Below are 15,563 nucleotides of genomic sequence, written 5' to 3' on the forward strand. Positions count from 1 at the left end.
AACGAAAAAATCATTTTCTGGCTAAATAATGGAAAGATGAAAAGAACTGAGATAACGTGTACGCAGTGTGGACACAGTGTGAGAACGGATGCAGAGGAATTAGACACCAAAATTAATAATTAACTTGAGGAAACCATTAAGGACACCATTTACACGAGAGTCATAACACCTGAGGAATGGAAAGAACCAAAAATACCAAAAATACAGTTAGAAACAAATAACTGATGTAAATTCAATAATTTTTAACGCTATTGCCCTGTATATTGCGTACATTTAAATATTCAAAATTGACGACGTAAAACTGAAATAATATAACCTGATGGCTTCAAGAGGACCAGAATTAAAGTGGTTGCATAAATTGTAAGAAAAACAATATCACTGACGTGATCACTAACACGATAGTGCAAAGAAAGACTATGAACTAAATGTCATTGAAGTATCTGAAGGTATCATTAATTAAAACAAGAGACAAAACAATGTACAGTGGCGGACAAAAAACTGCATCACCTTAAAAAAAGTAACATTTGCAGTGAAACGCGTAAGATATTGTTTGATTACAGTCATTTGACTACAGAAGAAAATTACACCAATGAGAAATTATGGGATTGAAGCTGAAAAAATGTAATTAATGATGTTGAAATTTCACTGGTTCGTTTAATGAAAAAACGTTCGAATCTACAGGCCAGTAAGGCTCCTGCGTTGATGATTTATAATCTTAAGGAAGGTGGCAAGTGAGTGCATTGAACCATTGAGGCTAATTATGCGAGCATCGCTGGACTAGGGAATGATTCCGTTGGATTGAAAAAGTGCCTCCAATACATAACGGCGGTTCTAAGAGTGAAGTGGGAAATTACCAGCCGGTTAGTCTAACTGCAGTAGTAGGGAAAATCATGGAGACAATGATCAAGTGTGGAATTCAGAATCATTTAAATAGAAATGGAATTCTAAAGGATATTCACAGCATGGTTTTGTAAAATAAATCATGTTTAACTAATCTGGTTAGCTATTTTGACAGCGTGACAAAGTCCCAAGGATTTTGGGAATAATTTTAACATTGTTTATTTGGATTTCAGCAAAGCGTTCGACTCAGTCCCACATGTGCGGTTACTTTAGAAGCTGGAACAGGTTGGAATCACAGGGAAAATCCTTAGATGGATAGCTGAATGGCTTCAGGGCAGGAGGCAGAGGGTTGTGATTGGGTTGATGTAAGAAGTGGGATTCCCCAAAGAGCAGTATTAGGACCACTTTTGTTTTTGATTTTCATAAATGATATCGATAAAGGGATAGAGGGTGTGATGTCTAATGCAGATTATGTAAAAGATCTGCAGAGTAGTTAATGATCGCCGCCAAGCAGAGCATCTTCAGAATGACCTAGTTAGATTTCACGGATGTTCAGAAAAATGGCAGCTATGCTTTAATCTAGCAAAGTGTAAAAGGTATTGCACCAGGGGAACAGTAACCCCAAGAATAACTTATACACTTGGTGGAGTTGAGTCAAAGCCAGTCAGACATGAAGTTCTCCGAGCATTGTAGACAGGTTGCAAGGAAGGCCCATGGCGTCCTATCGATTATCTATCGAACATTTGCTTGTAGAGATAAGGACGTCATAATCCCCATTATATAAGGCTATTATTAGACCACACTTGGAATACTGTGTTCAAGTATGGAGACCACACTTAAAGAAAGACATTGTGTTTGTTGAAAGGGTCTACAGACGAGTAATTTTCCTGGTGAGATCGACAAAAGGACGTCCATATGAGGAAAGACTTCGAATATGTGGGTTGCAGAGCTGGGGAACTAGGCACCTTAGAGGAGACTTGATTGAGGCGTTTAAGGCTGTGAGGGGCATAAGCAAAATGGATGAGGACGACATTTTCACGGTTATAAATGATTCTAGAACTAGGGGCCATAATTTCAAGTTACGGGGGAAGATGTTTAGACCATTGCGGGGTGTTATTTTAGCCGGCGAGTTATAAATTAGGAATAAGTTACCTACATGGGTGGTAGAGGCTGACAGTTTGGGGAAATTCAAAGGTAAACTGGATTATTACTTACGGGAGAACGTTGGGCCTCAGCAGGGGTCTGGCGGCTAAATGACCAGAAGAACAAGGTATACGACATCACAAACCCAAGATCCATATACTTTTAAATCTCTGGCCTTTACAGTGAACCGTATCACACAACAATGTAAACTACGCGGAGATGGGGGTAACCCCTGGTGCCATTCGACCCTTAGCACACTTTACACTTTACTTTAAGGGAGAAGGTTTTTTTTTTTTTTTATATATATATACACACATACCCCACAGGTCTAAATCTAAAAACATCAAAATTACTGCCCGACCTATTTGGCCCTAGAACAAGTTATCAGCGAACAACCCTACTCTCGGTTAAAATTACAACCGTTGCTCAAGAAACAGCGATCATCTCATTCTCAAATCTGGTCCTAGCCACTGAAATCCCAGGAAAGTAGGTGGCAGGACCCGCCAGAGTACTCTAGCTATAGTGGCACACTCGGTCAGTCTCCCCGTGGCATGGTGTGGTAACGTCGGGTCCCACTAGGGGCTCGGCGGCTAATAGACCGGAGGAACAAAGGGCACAACACAATATACAGCACATGACCCCCACACACTTCAAATCTCTGGCCCCGATACAATGTATTGGGGCCAGAGATTTGAGATGGGAGAAATCCCAGGAGCCATTAGACACTAACATACCTTATACGAGAGAAGGTAGCACTTAGGTTGTCCATTTCCTGTTCTGTTATTTATTAATTATTATATTTTTACTACTTTATTCTTATTATTTTATTTATTTATTTTTTTGATATTTTATTATTGTTATTATTTATTTTATTTTATTATTTATTTATTTATTTTGGTGGGTGCAGCGTAAGCCATCGGCTTCTTTGCACCATATGGCCATTGCTAATACCAAAATACTAATTTTGTTTGTCGCAAAGCAAAGGTATTGCGTCAGATTACGTTTCTATTGCATCAGACAGTAAATGCAAGGTATGGCATCGTCCGTTTCTATAAATACGGCATTGGAAGGCTATACACGCTCATTAGTATTCTCTTTTGCGGAGGTTTATGCGTGGCTCCATTTGTTCAGTTGACACCAAGAAAAAAAAAAAAGAAAAAAAGTGCAGTGTTGCTCTGTCCCAGGAAGAGCTTTTTACGCGTGTTATCTTTGATAAAATAGGCTGCCATCAGTCAACAGTATCCCCAGTGCTGAAATGAAAGCGTGAAACCAGTGATGTGAAGAGAGGACCTGGATCAGGCCATAAGAGAGTGACTACGCCTTTCCGAGATCGATATTTGAAACATCATAATCGCCATGCTAGTGCTCCTCATCGAAAACTGAACTCAGTGGTGTTGAAATAAGTGCACCAACTATCCAAAGACGGCTTTCGGAATGTGGTCTGCATGCCTATCGGCCCAAGAAGAAGAAGAAGCCTTTGTTGAACCAACAAATCAGGAAGAAGCGATTTTCTTGGCGTAAAACACATGTTTCATGGATAAAAGAGCAATGGGACACAGTCATCTTTTCTGACTAATCGAAATTCAACCTGCATGTGGACATATGTTTGGCCTGAGGCAAGATCGCCCTAAACTTTAGTTCATCCCCATGGTTCTCTGTGATGCATACACGGCTCTGTACACTGGCCAGTTATGTTTGCTAGTGTGTATGTATCATGTCGTTTAGCTATTCCTGGCCACTTTGTTACCAGGATGGCTGCTTCTCAGTACCCGTCCACGCTACGAGGAGGCGGGCCCAATTGTACACGAACTAAACTAAATGTAATAATTCCAGCACCCATAGGAATAAGTGGGAGTCCTATGGGTGCAGCAGTCTCCTGTAATCACGTACGCTGGTGAATACCACAAAGAATCTCGCATCCACTGGAGAAAAAGCGTAATAGCAATGGATGCCAGCATTTCCCATATCTGGGTACCAGCAATTTAAAATCCCGTCACTGATAAACTGGAGACAATCGAATCCTGCCCCCTAAGGGACTGGCATAAAAAAAAAAAACTCGTTCCTATGGGACTAGCATTATTCGCAATTATGCTAATTATGAAAAAAAAATTAACGGACAAAAAATTACGTTTCAAAAATTAAATAAATAATAAAAACAAAATCAAATTCGCGTCGTATGTTGAAAACCTGTGTGGCAAATTCCTGCAGAGCTGAGAAAGAAATTTGATTTGCATTAAGTTATCTTTCATTTCCAAGAGAGAAATTATGTACTAGATAATGTTTGTCTTAAATCTTGGTAAACTGGGCAGAAGAATAAGACATGACTGTCGTTGGAGGCGTCGCAGAAAGAGATATCTGACGTTGCAAGATTGAATTGAAGAAGGCGAGGGTTCAAAGAACCGTGACCAGTTAGAACGTACGATGTGGGCAGAACCAAAACTGATTACTTTGTGAGGTAGTGAATTTAACATCAGGTATAAAACATCTGGGAACTGCTCCTTCGGTCGAAGAATTCCATCTGACTTTCCACCTTTTATGAAGCTCAGTCGAACATTTCGCTTTTCCATTCTTTGAATCTGCAGTGGGATCAAAGGACAAATCGGAAAACTGCCAATGTACATTTGTATATTCATAAAGCGCATCCTCACAACTACAACCACGCTTAAATCCACACTAAAGAGAGAGAGAGGAAGATAGATTACTTTCCAAAAGAAGTTTATTACATCTGTATGCCACGAGTTTTTCTAGTAATTTGCCTAAGTGGGATAATAAAGCGATACGCCTGTATGGTTTAGGATCACTTGGTGGTTTACCTGGTTTTGCCATTATTCTAATCAGAACGGAACGGTGAATGCAGAAACCTACTCTGCTATCTTGGAAGAGTGCCCGAAACCCGTTATTAGGGTTCACCACACAGATGTCTGAAACTGCAATTTCCAACAGGACTCAGCATCTTGCCATACAGCAAAATTGGTACGTTTTATACTATTTAGAGTTAATGATGAGTGTGTCTTCTTGTCTCACAAAGCTTAAAAGATACTTAATCAATGTTTTTCTCCTTTAAGGTGCATTCATACCTCAGAAATGTTGGCATTACAGTGTTGGACTGGCCGAGGAACAGTCACATTTGAACCCTATTGAAAATTGCTGGTACATAATGTCGTCTAAAATTGCTCAGAAAGCCAACAAGTAAGATTCAGCTGCAGGAGAGAATTTTAGGGGTGTGGTACCACGAAATTGGGCAACCATATATTCAGAAGTTGATTAACTCCATGCCAGTTCGCTGCAATTGCAGCTCGAGGAGGAACAACAGAATACTGAGGACGCCTTTTGCTAATTTACAGTACATAATACTATTACGTTAACTCGTCATTTCAGTTTGTACACGTAAATGCAATGAAATGTGTGTTTGGTTGTTATGATTTCCATTAATTAAGCATTTTACCTTTTGGGAATGTATTTATGGCAATTAGATATATCAGGTGGAGTCGTTTTATTGGATTTTATTCACAGAGATATATATCCCATGAAACAAATGCATTTTGAACATTTCTGCAACCCACAATGCAGCGCACAACACATTATTTGCAAAATTCACAAGTGATAAATTTTTTTTGTCCGCCACTGTACGTACACTGTTGTTGTTATTTTGGATTTTAGGAGCATAAACAACTAAGGCCATATTGCTCTGAGAATATGCGGTGGTCATTCCGTGACCTTTCCGCATCCTCCGTATTTGGTGGTCACGGGCTCGAACCCCGGTCTAATTAAGAAGCGTGTCCTACGCACTGCTGCTCCTGCCCACCTGGCTACGGAGGCGCCACAGGTAACGTCGTGGGTTAGCAGACTTTGAAAGAGAATTGATAGTGGGTGCCCATTATCATCTGTGGGCGGGGAAAAGTGGTGGATAAACGTAGCTGTCGTCTTCTCTCTGGCATCTTCTCAGCCAACCGGAGAGTGACAATGGCACCAATCTTTGCTGACTTCAAAGAGGTAGGTGAAGAAACATCTTCACGAAGACTATCAGGCGTTCATGAGCCGAAATCGGTTATGGGAACGCAAACTCACCAGAGTCCCATTACTAACGCCACGAGACAGAACTGGACGCCTCAACTGGGAGAAAGAACATCGGCACGGGATCTTGGATGACTGAAGACGGGTTTCCTGGTCCGATGACTCTCGTTTCCAGTTATTGCGAGATGACGGGACGGTGTGTATCTGGCTGAAACCGCACGAAGCTATGCACCCATCATGCCAAAAACGGTTCAGGCAGGTGGACAGGCAAGCACGGTAATGGTCTGGGGAGTGTTCAACTGGCACATGTTGTGATCTCTGGTAAGTCCAGAGCCAGTGGTTCCCAATCGTTTGTCACTGAAGCCACACTTTAAGTTAAAAGATTAATATCATCGGCACACCAAATAGTGATTGCCATTGAACTCAATGGAATTCTTCGTAATCTTACTGCACACTTGAAAAGGGTCGCAGCACACCGGTTGGGAACCACTGAGACTCTAGATGTATTTCTGAACAGTCGTGATTGTGTTTCTATCCTTCCAGACCGGCCATCTGCATCCCTTCGTGATCGACGTGAACCTACAGGCCAATGGACTCTCCAGAAAGACAATGTTCTTCCCATAGAGCCGTTGTGACAAGGACATGGTTCGAAGATCATTCTGCAGATTTTACCACTATGGAATGGCCTCCCCGTTCACCGGACATGAACCCTGTGGAGCATTTTGGGATGCTATCGAATAGTCTGTTCGATCTTTGGATCCTCCACCCAGGAATGCGACAGAATTATGTTCAGTGGTGCAGAATGCATGGATGGAAATAACTGTGGAAAGCTTTCGTGGACTCAATGCCTCGCCGTGTGACTACCCTTATCAGTGCGAAAGGTGGGCTTGCCCATTATTAGGTAGGTATCCCATGATTTCTGTCCATTCAGTATATGCATTGGTATAATATTTATCAAAGTAACGGTATGAACGGTTCCTCTTGATCGTATTGACCTGCTATAAGCGTTGGTCACGATTTTTTTTTTTTTTGATCTTCTTAATATATTTATAAAGAATATATGAAATAATTAAAAAATTTTAGGAATATTAGAAAAATAACTGTACTTTAATTTTGTAATAATTATTATTAATTAAACGTTTTAAGATATTTTAGAAACTATTATATAAATTTCGAATTCTTGGATTACACCTATTTATTCGCAACATATATCTTTATGACAACAAGCAAAGCTGAAGTAAGCATTTGGCTCACACAGCTGTTATCCTACACTTCTCAAAAGGTGAACGTTATAAAGAATTAGTGGAATGGAAGAGAGCAAAAATTATTAAAAATATAAAATGTCTAGCAAAATAATGGAATCATCTCTGTTGAAATATTAACAGAACAGGCAGAATTCAGAAAAGGAAGTCATGTACAGATAATATATTTATATTAAAACGAATAATAAAAAACGAAAAGAGTTTAATTTAGAAACGCATTTATTGATTATGAAAAAGCATTTAATCGAGTAAAGAGACAAAAATTCTGGACATATTGAGCACCCAAAGCATCTTACAAAAATAATACAGAGTTTATATCAAGGAACAAAAATAGTATTAGATACGGATAATAAATTAACAGAAGAAAGAATAATAAATCGAGTAGTTAGACGTGGATGTAGCTTGTCAACAACGCTGTTTAACATATATATCGAGGATATGATATGTAAATGGAAAGAAGAAATTAGTACAGCTATATATGTTAAATTATTCAAGGTAGTGAAGATAATTTGCAAAAAGCAGTATAACTAAAAAAATGAATGGCAAATACCTAAAAAACGGTATTCACCTTGTATAAATCTGCAATAAATTTATGGGTAGATGGTGGCTAAATTTAGGTTGGAAGAAGCATTAAAAAGAACTAAGGCAGAGAATGGGATAAAATATTTTTAAACAGATTTTAAAATGAGCGCAAGGAAGTAGAAGTGCAGATCTCCAATCCTTGGTTGTCATAAAAAGGTTGAAGGACGCGAATGAAATAAAAGAGAAGACCGGTGGTTGCCAAAAAGCAGTATTTAAGTTAAACCAAATAACAGAAGAATATAAAGTTAAAAGATCAACAACGAAAACTAGAAAAATGGCTTTTAAGTGAAAAAATTCGGCGAGAACAAAAATAGTTATAAACAATAAAATATTAGAACAAGTTAAACATTTAAAATATCTAGGATGTGATATAACATGTGATGTCGAAGAAGATGTAAACCAGAAATTGGCGAAATTTCAAAATATGTGGAACAATAAATAGAACTCTGGCTAAGAAAACAAGGAAAGAAACAGAAATGAAAATTTTACGAAGTAAATGGCAAAGTAACAAACTTCTTTATGGTTCTGAAACATGGATACCGAAACAAAGAGACATTAATAGAATACAAGCTGCAGGAATGAAATTTTTAAGATATGTTAAAGGATGTACAAAATTAGATAAAATACCAAACGTAAATATTAGAAAGGAATTAAAGATTTACTCAATTAATGAAAACATTATAGAATATAGACAAAGACGGAAAGAACATGTAGAAATAATGGAAGATAATAGATTGCCTAAATTAGCTTACACAGAAAAAGCAAAAGGAAAAAGAGACAGAGGAAGACCGAAGAAAAGATGGGCAGACCTCTTCGAGATCGGAACAGACGGATCGCCCAATCCGTGAAGGAAGATAAGATAAGATAAGCTATCGGGATACGGTATGAACGAAATGTTTTCAGTACACGCGTTTGACTTGACCATTTCCCGAGGTGGGTGATAAAAAATTGGTTCATAATATCTGGTATTTGTTTGTTTTTCTCTCGGTAGATGGCGGTAGTTGTAATTTCAGATTATTTTTTTTATTGTCGGGGGGTGCGAACTGAGGTTGTTATGCCTGGCCAGCGGTGACGTTCCCCCGTTAGATTTTGGTTGGATGTCGCCTTTGAATGTATCGGTTGTGACGTCATAGTGAATTTTTGTGAACATTTTTAGCGTTAATTACGAGGCAATGCATTGTGGGGTTTAATTGGCAGGGTTTATTTTGGAGTGTGTATGTTGCATAGGGGGAGGGCCGCCCGCCACAGGTGACCACTCCAGCGTCTGCGTTGCGGGTGCCGCCGCATCGAAGATGGGCGCCTCCGTAGTCAGGTGGAAAGGAGCAGCAGTGCGTAGCACACGCTTCTTGATTAGACCGGCGTTCGATCCCGTCACCACCAAATACGATGGATGCGGAAAGGTCAGGGAATGACCACCGCATATCCCGGAGCAATATGGCCTTAGTTGCTAATGGTCCTAAACAACAAATAACAAGCCTCATGGCTAAGTGGAAATGAACTCTTCAAAGTGTAATGAAAGTGGTTGTTTACACCTTTTCCAGAAAGAACCACTCAAAAGATTATTTTCATTTAAACAGAATACAAATTTACATCGTCACAAGAGATAATTGCAGTTAGCAGAATACCATGTAGGAACCATTCTCACATATGTTTAGGTTATTGAAATTTACTATTTTTTTTTTTTTTGAAAATATCTAATGTTTAAAACAAACAAGCACTCAGCAGATTTGCTTGCGCTGTGTACTTTTCAATAGGGACCGGATTAGCGTGGCAGCAGGAGGGGGACTGACCGAATGGCAGTACAATGGGAAGGCCAGTTTGATGCGATTCTTGTTTACAGAATGTAGGGTTTTCACCGAACTTACGGCAGCAGGGGACAAAGGAACACCCACACCCTAGAACGGTTTCGGACTCCATCAGAAAAGGATGACCCGGGATCAGAGAGCACACCGTGTTCGAGTGATAAACCAAATACAAACGGGCCGACACGGAAGGCACTCTCAACAATTTCAAGGGCGGTGTCTCGAAAGGAAGCGTGACTGAAGGGTAAGTTAGTGAACAGTCCCAGATTAAAATTCTAGTGATGATGTAGTGCCCGGATGCTATCATGACAAAGAAGGGAGCTCGACCTACCAGACGCGGGTCTGGACGACGTAGAAAAAAAAATGAGCGAATAAAATTAAGGAGAGACTGAGGACTACCAAATGATTGGACGAAAAATAAGGAGGGGAGTTTGAAACAAAAAGGCGATGCAGGGAGCAGACGATAGCGAGGGCCAGCAGAGACCTGAAAGGAAAGGATCCGGAGGAGAATCCCGGGGAGAGGCGCGAGAGAGTGGCGGAAAGAAATTTTTGGAGTGCGGGAAACGCGTACGGAAAGTCCGATTATGATAGTTTAGTGGGTAAATGTAATAACGAAAGGCAGAATGACCTGGAGAAAGTCCTGAGTGTAGGAAGATCGATGTGGAGGCAGAAAAGAGCCATAAGCCCAGCGGATCAGCAGAAGAAATCGGAGTGGAGGCACTTGTGAAGGACCGGAAATCAACTACTCTTCCAGGTAGAGTGGGAAGTAAGTCAGTTTAGAGAATTTTACTAACGAGAATGGTGTTGTAAAGAAATCCATGGGAGAAAATTGGACAGGACAGTTTGAGAAGTATTGTAACGTTATGACTTCTATATTGTAAGGATAGGAATAGGGAATAGGATGTAATAGAAATAGAGAGAGAGAAAGAGTGAGTGAGTGAGTACGTTACTCATCTGTGATTAGATGTATTGGTAGAAAGTTAAAGAAATGTGTTAAAAGTGAAAGAGTTGGTATCATGAATTGTCTAATTGCTATTAACAGAGTGAATTGTATTCAGTTGAAATTTCCTCCATAGAGTATGTAAGAGAGAGTGAAAAATTATTGGAGTTATTCAGTATATGTTGGAAGGGCAGGTGACCCCCGCTTAACGCTGATAATGCGTTCCGGAAAAACAGAGCGCTAAGTGAATCCGCGCTAAGCGAGCGCTGCATTCCCATAAGGTAACATATGTATTTGTGAGTTGCGGTCGGTGCCATAGGATATTTCCTAATCAATAACAAATGGTAGTGAAAAGATGCGCAAATGTCCGTAAAAATATTTAATATTCAAATATTTCTACTTATAAAATATTCTGTATATAAATTACATACGTATATAATTATGTGGTAACTACTTACGTATCAAAATTAAACTTAAAATTCCAATTAAAATCATGAATTTAATTGATCTAAATTGATTTAATTTAATCGATGAATTTAATTCTTTCCCGCTGCTAAAATTAATTCTTTATTTTTTCATTATATATATATATATTTGACCCTATAAAAGTGGTATATAATAGAATATTTAAGATTTTGTATTAAAAACATAGTGGAAGTTTATGAATTGCTTAAGAAGGGTGATTAAGGGAGGACACCGTTTCATGTATAATTACTGTGCTGTAAGATTATGATAATCATGAATAATTTAGAATATGTAAATAATTGTTGTACAAATGGTAAATAAATCCTTGTTATGTTAATACCCCTTGTTTCGTCTTAATGTCTCTTTGTTTTGGTATCCATGTTTCAGAACCGTAAACAAGTGTTGGTATTGCCATTTACTTCGTAAAATTTTCATTTCTGTTTCTCTCCTTGTTTTCTTAGCCAGAGTTCTTTTTATTGTTCCACATATATTTTGAAATTCCGCCAATTTCTGGTTCATATCTTCTTCTACATCATATGTTATATCACATCCTAGATATTTAAAATGTTTAACTTGTTCTAATATTTTATTGTTTATAACTATATTTGTTCTCGCCGTATTTTTTCACTTTATATTCTTCTGTCATTTGGTTTTACTTAAATACTGCTTTTTGTAAATTATCTTCACTATCTTGAATAATTACCTGATAATCTGCAAATAACAGTGTATTTAAATATATACCTGTATTAATTTCTTCATTCCATTTACATATCATATCCTCGATATACTGTCTGTTAATTTATTAACAGACAGTATATCGAGGATATGCTGTATCTATTAAAATTTTTGTTCCTTGATATAAACTATTATTTTTGTAAGATGCTTTGGGTATCCTTTATTACTCCATATGTCCCTTAGTTTCTGTCTGTTTACTGGATCAAATACTTTTCCATAATCTATCAATGCTAACTTCGTTTCTAAATTAAACTCTTCGTTTTTCTCTTATTTGTTTTAATATAAATATATTATCTGCACATGACTTCCTTTTATGAATTCTGCCTGTTCTGTTAATATTTCATCAGAGATAATTCTATTATTTTGCTATACATTTTATATACTGTATATAGTACGCTAATCCCTCTAATTGTTTGTATCATTTCTATTTCCTTTTTTAAATATTTTTTTGCTATCTTCCATTCCACTTTATATTGTTCCCAACATTTATTAAATAAATTTAATATCCTGTATTTTAAAAAACTTCCTCCATACTTGATCAGTTCTGCATTTATACCATCCATTCCTACTGCTTTCCTATTTTTTGTAGCTTTCAATTCCTTTTCCAATTCTTCCTTCGTTATCGGATCTTCTATTTGATAATTTGGGTCTTTCCACAATTCTTCCTAATCTTTTTTCCATTGTTCTTCCTTTATTATATTTATTTTATTCTTGAAGTGTCTTTCTTTTTCCACACTTACCCTGTTTAGTATTTGTTGTATTAAATTCTCGTCCATTATAAAAAAAAAAAACGCGAAGAGCAGCTGTGTGAGCCAAATGCCAACTTCAGCTTTGCCTCTTCTAATAAAGATATATATGTTGCGAATAAATAGGGGTAATTCAAGAATTCGAACTTCAAATAATAATTTTAAATATATTCTAAAATGGCTTAAAACATTTCATTAATAATAATTATTACAAAATCAAAGTATAGTTATTTTTGTAATATTCCTAAAATTTATTAATTATTTCATATATTCTTTATAAATACATTAAGTAGATTAAAAAAAAGAAAAATCGTGACCAACGCTTATAGCACGTCGATACGATCAAGAGGAACCGTTCATACCGTTACTTTGATAAATATTATACCAATGCATATACTGGGTGGACAGAAATCATGGGAACCCTACCTAATAATGGGCAAGCCAACCTTAAGCGCTGATAAGGGTAGTCACACGGCGAGGCATTGAGTCCACGAAAGCTTTCCACAGTTATTTCCATCCAATCATTCTGCACCACTGTCCATAGTTCCGTCGCATTCCTGGGTTGTTATTTGTTGTTTTTTTTTTTTTTTAGGAGCATTAGCAGCTACGGCCATATTGCTTCGGGATATGCGTTGATCATTCCCTGACCTTTCCGCATCCTCCATATTTGGTGGTGACGGGCTCGAAACCAGGTCTAATCAAGAAGCGTGTGCTACGCACTGCTGCCCCTTCCCACCTGGCTACGGAGGCGCCTCATTCCTGGGTGGAGGATACAAAGCTCGAACGGACCATTCGACAGCATTCCAAAATGCTCCACAGGGCTCATGTCCGGTGAACGGGGAGGCCATTCAATAGTGGTAAAATCTGTAGAATGATCTTCGAACCATGTCCTTGTCACGACGGCTCTATGGGAAGAGCATTGTCTTTCTGAAGAGTCCATTGCCCTGTGGGTGCACGATGATCACGAAGGGATCCGGATGGCCGGTCTGGAATGATAGAAACACAATCAGGACCGTTCAGAAATACATCTAGATTCTCAGTGGTTCCCATACTGTGTGCTGCGACCCTTTTCAAGTGTGCCGTAAGATTAGGAAGAATTCCATTGAGTTCAATGACAATCAATATTTGGTGAGCCGATAATATTCGTCTTTTAACTTAAAGTGTGGCTTGAGTGACAAAAGATTGGGAACCACTGGCTCTGGACTTACCAGAGATCACAACATGTGCCAGTTGAACACACCCCAGACCATTACCGTGCTTGCCTGAACAGTTGTTGGCATGATGGGTGCATAGCTTCGTGCGGTTTCAGCCAGATACACACCGTCCCGTCACCTCGCAATAACTGGAAACGAGAGTCATCGGACCAGGCAACCCGTCTTCAGTCATCCAAGATCCAGTGCCGATGTCTTTTCGCCCAGTTGAGCCGTCCAGTCCTGTGTCGTGGTGTTAGCAATGGGACTCTGGTGAATTTCCGGTCCCATAACCGATTTCGGCTAATGAACGCTTGATGGTCTTCGTGGAGATGTTTCTTCACCTACCTCGTTGAAGTCGGCAATGATTGGTACCACTGTCACTCTCTGGTTGGCTGGGTAGATGCTAGAGAGAAGACGACAGCCACGTTCATCCACCACTTTTCTACGCCCACAGCGCTGCCCACGATGAGATGTTATTCCGGATGCACCTTTGATATTATCTAATGGGGACACTGCAATTTCTGTACCACCTCCGCGATAGAGTGACCCATGCGTCGGGCACCCACTATCATCCCTCTTTCAAAGTCGAACGTTTTTTCATTAAACGAACCAGTGAAATTTCAACATCATTAATTACATTTTTTTCAGCCTCAATCCCATAATTTCTCATTGGTGTAATTTTCTTCTGTAGTCAAATGACTGTAATCAAACAAAATCTTATTCGTTTCACTACAAATGTTACTTTTTTTAAGGTGATGCAGTTTTTTGTCCGCCACTGTACATTGTTTTGTCTCTTGTTTTAATTAATGATACCTTCAGATATTTTAATGGCATTTAGTTCTTAGTCTTTCTTTGCACTATCCTGTTAGTGATCACGTCAGAGATATTGTTTTTCCTCCAATTTATGCGACCACTTTAACTGTGGTCCTCTTTAAGCCTATATAAGGTTATATTATTTCAGTACTTTAAGGTTATATTATTTCAGTTTTACGTCGTAAATTTTGAATATTTAAATGTACGCAATAATCAGAGCAATAGCGTTAAAAATTATTGAATTTACATCAGTTATTTGTTTCTAACTGTATTTTTGGTTCTTTTCATTCTTCAGGTGTTATGGCTCTCCTGTAAATTGTGTCCTTAATGTTTTCCTCAAGTTATTTATTAAGTTTGGTGTCTAATTCCTTTGCATCCGTTCTCACACTGTGTGTCCAGACTGCGTACATGTTAACGAATATTATAATTATCTCAGTTCTTTTCATCTTTCCATTATTTAGCCAGAAAATGATTTTTTCGTTCATCATTGATGTGAATGGGATTACTGCAGCAATTGCCTTCCAGATTTCCGAAGCGATTCTGCAATTATCATTAAGTGGTCAATGGTTTCCAGCATGCTGCAGAAGTTACAATTTGCAGTTGATTTCTCGATATTCCTTGGCCAACAATCCATGAATGGGGGACTTTGTAGAAGGTCTTGTATTTGGGTTTAATCGGTAGTTGGAATACTTTGTGTAGTACGGATGGTAATGTTATGTTCCCCCTTTGACTTTCCCTGTGTTGTGGTAGAGGTGGCTCTTGGTTCGTTTCCAGTATCTTGTCTAGTCCTATCCTGTCTTTTACGTATTCGTATCCTTCTATAATTTCACGGAACATTGAGGGTATTCTATTAATCTTTGCTTCTAGGGAATGGACGAATCTATGAGATAAGTAGCAGTTTTTGTAGGAATAGTAACACATATGGACTCCACCCTTTTTCAGACTTGTCAGTTTTCTCTGTAATCTTGGCTTCATTTATTAGTGTTTTGACGTGTATATTCACCAGTCCAAGACCTCCAGCTTCAATA

The sequence above is a fragment of the Mastigoproctus giganteus genome, chromosome 13, assembly GCF_048544385.1.
Source record: "Mastigoproctus giganteus isolate SK-2022 chromosome 13, ASM4854438v1, whole genome shotgun sequence".
Classification (NCBI taxonomy): domain Eukaryota; kingdom Metazoa; phylum Arthropoda; class Arachnida; order Uropygi; family Thelyphonidae; genus Mastigoproctus; species Mastigoproctus giganteus.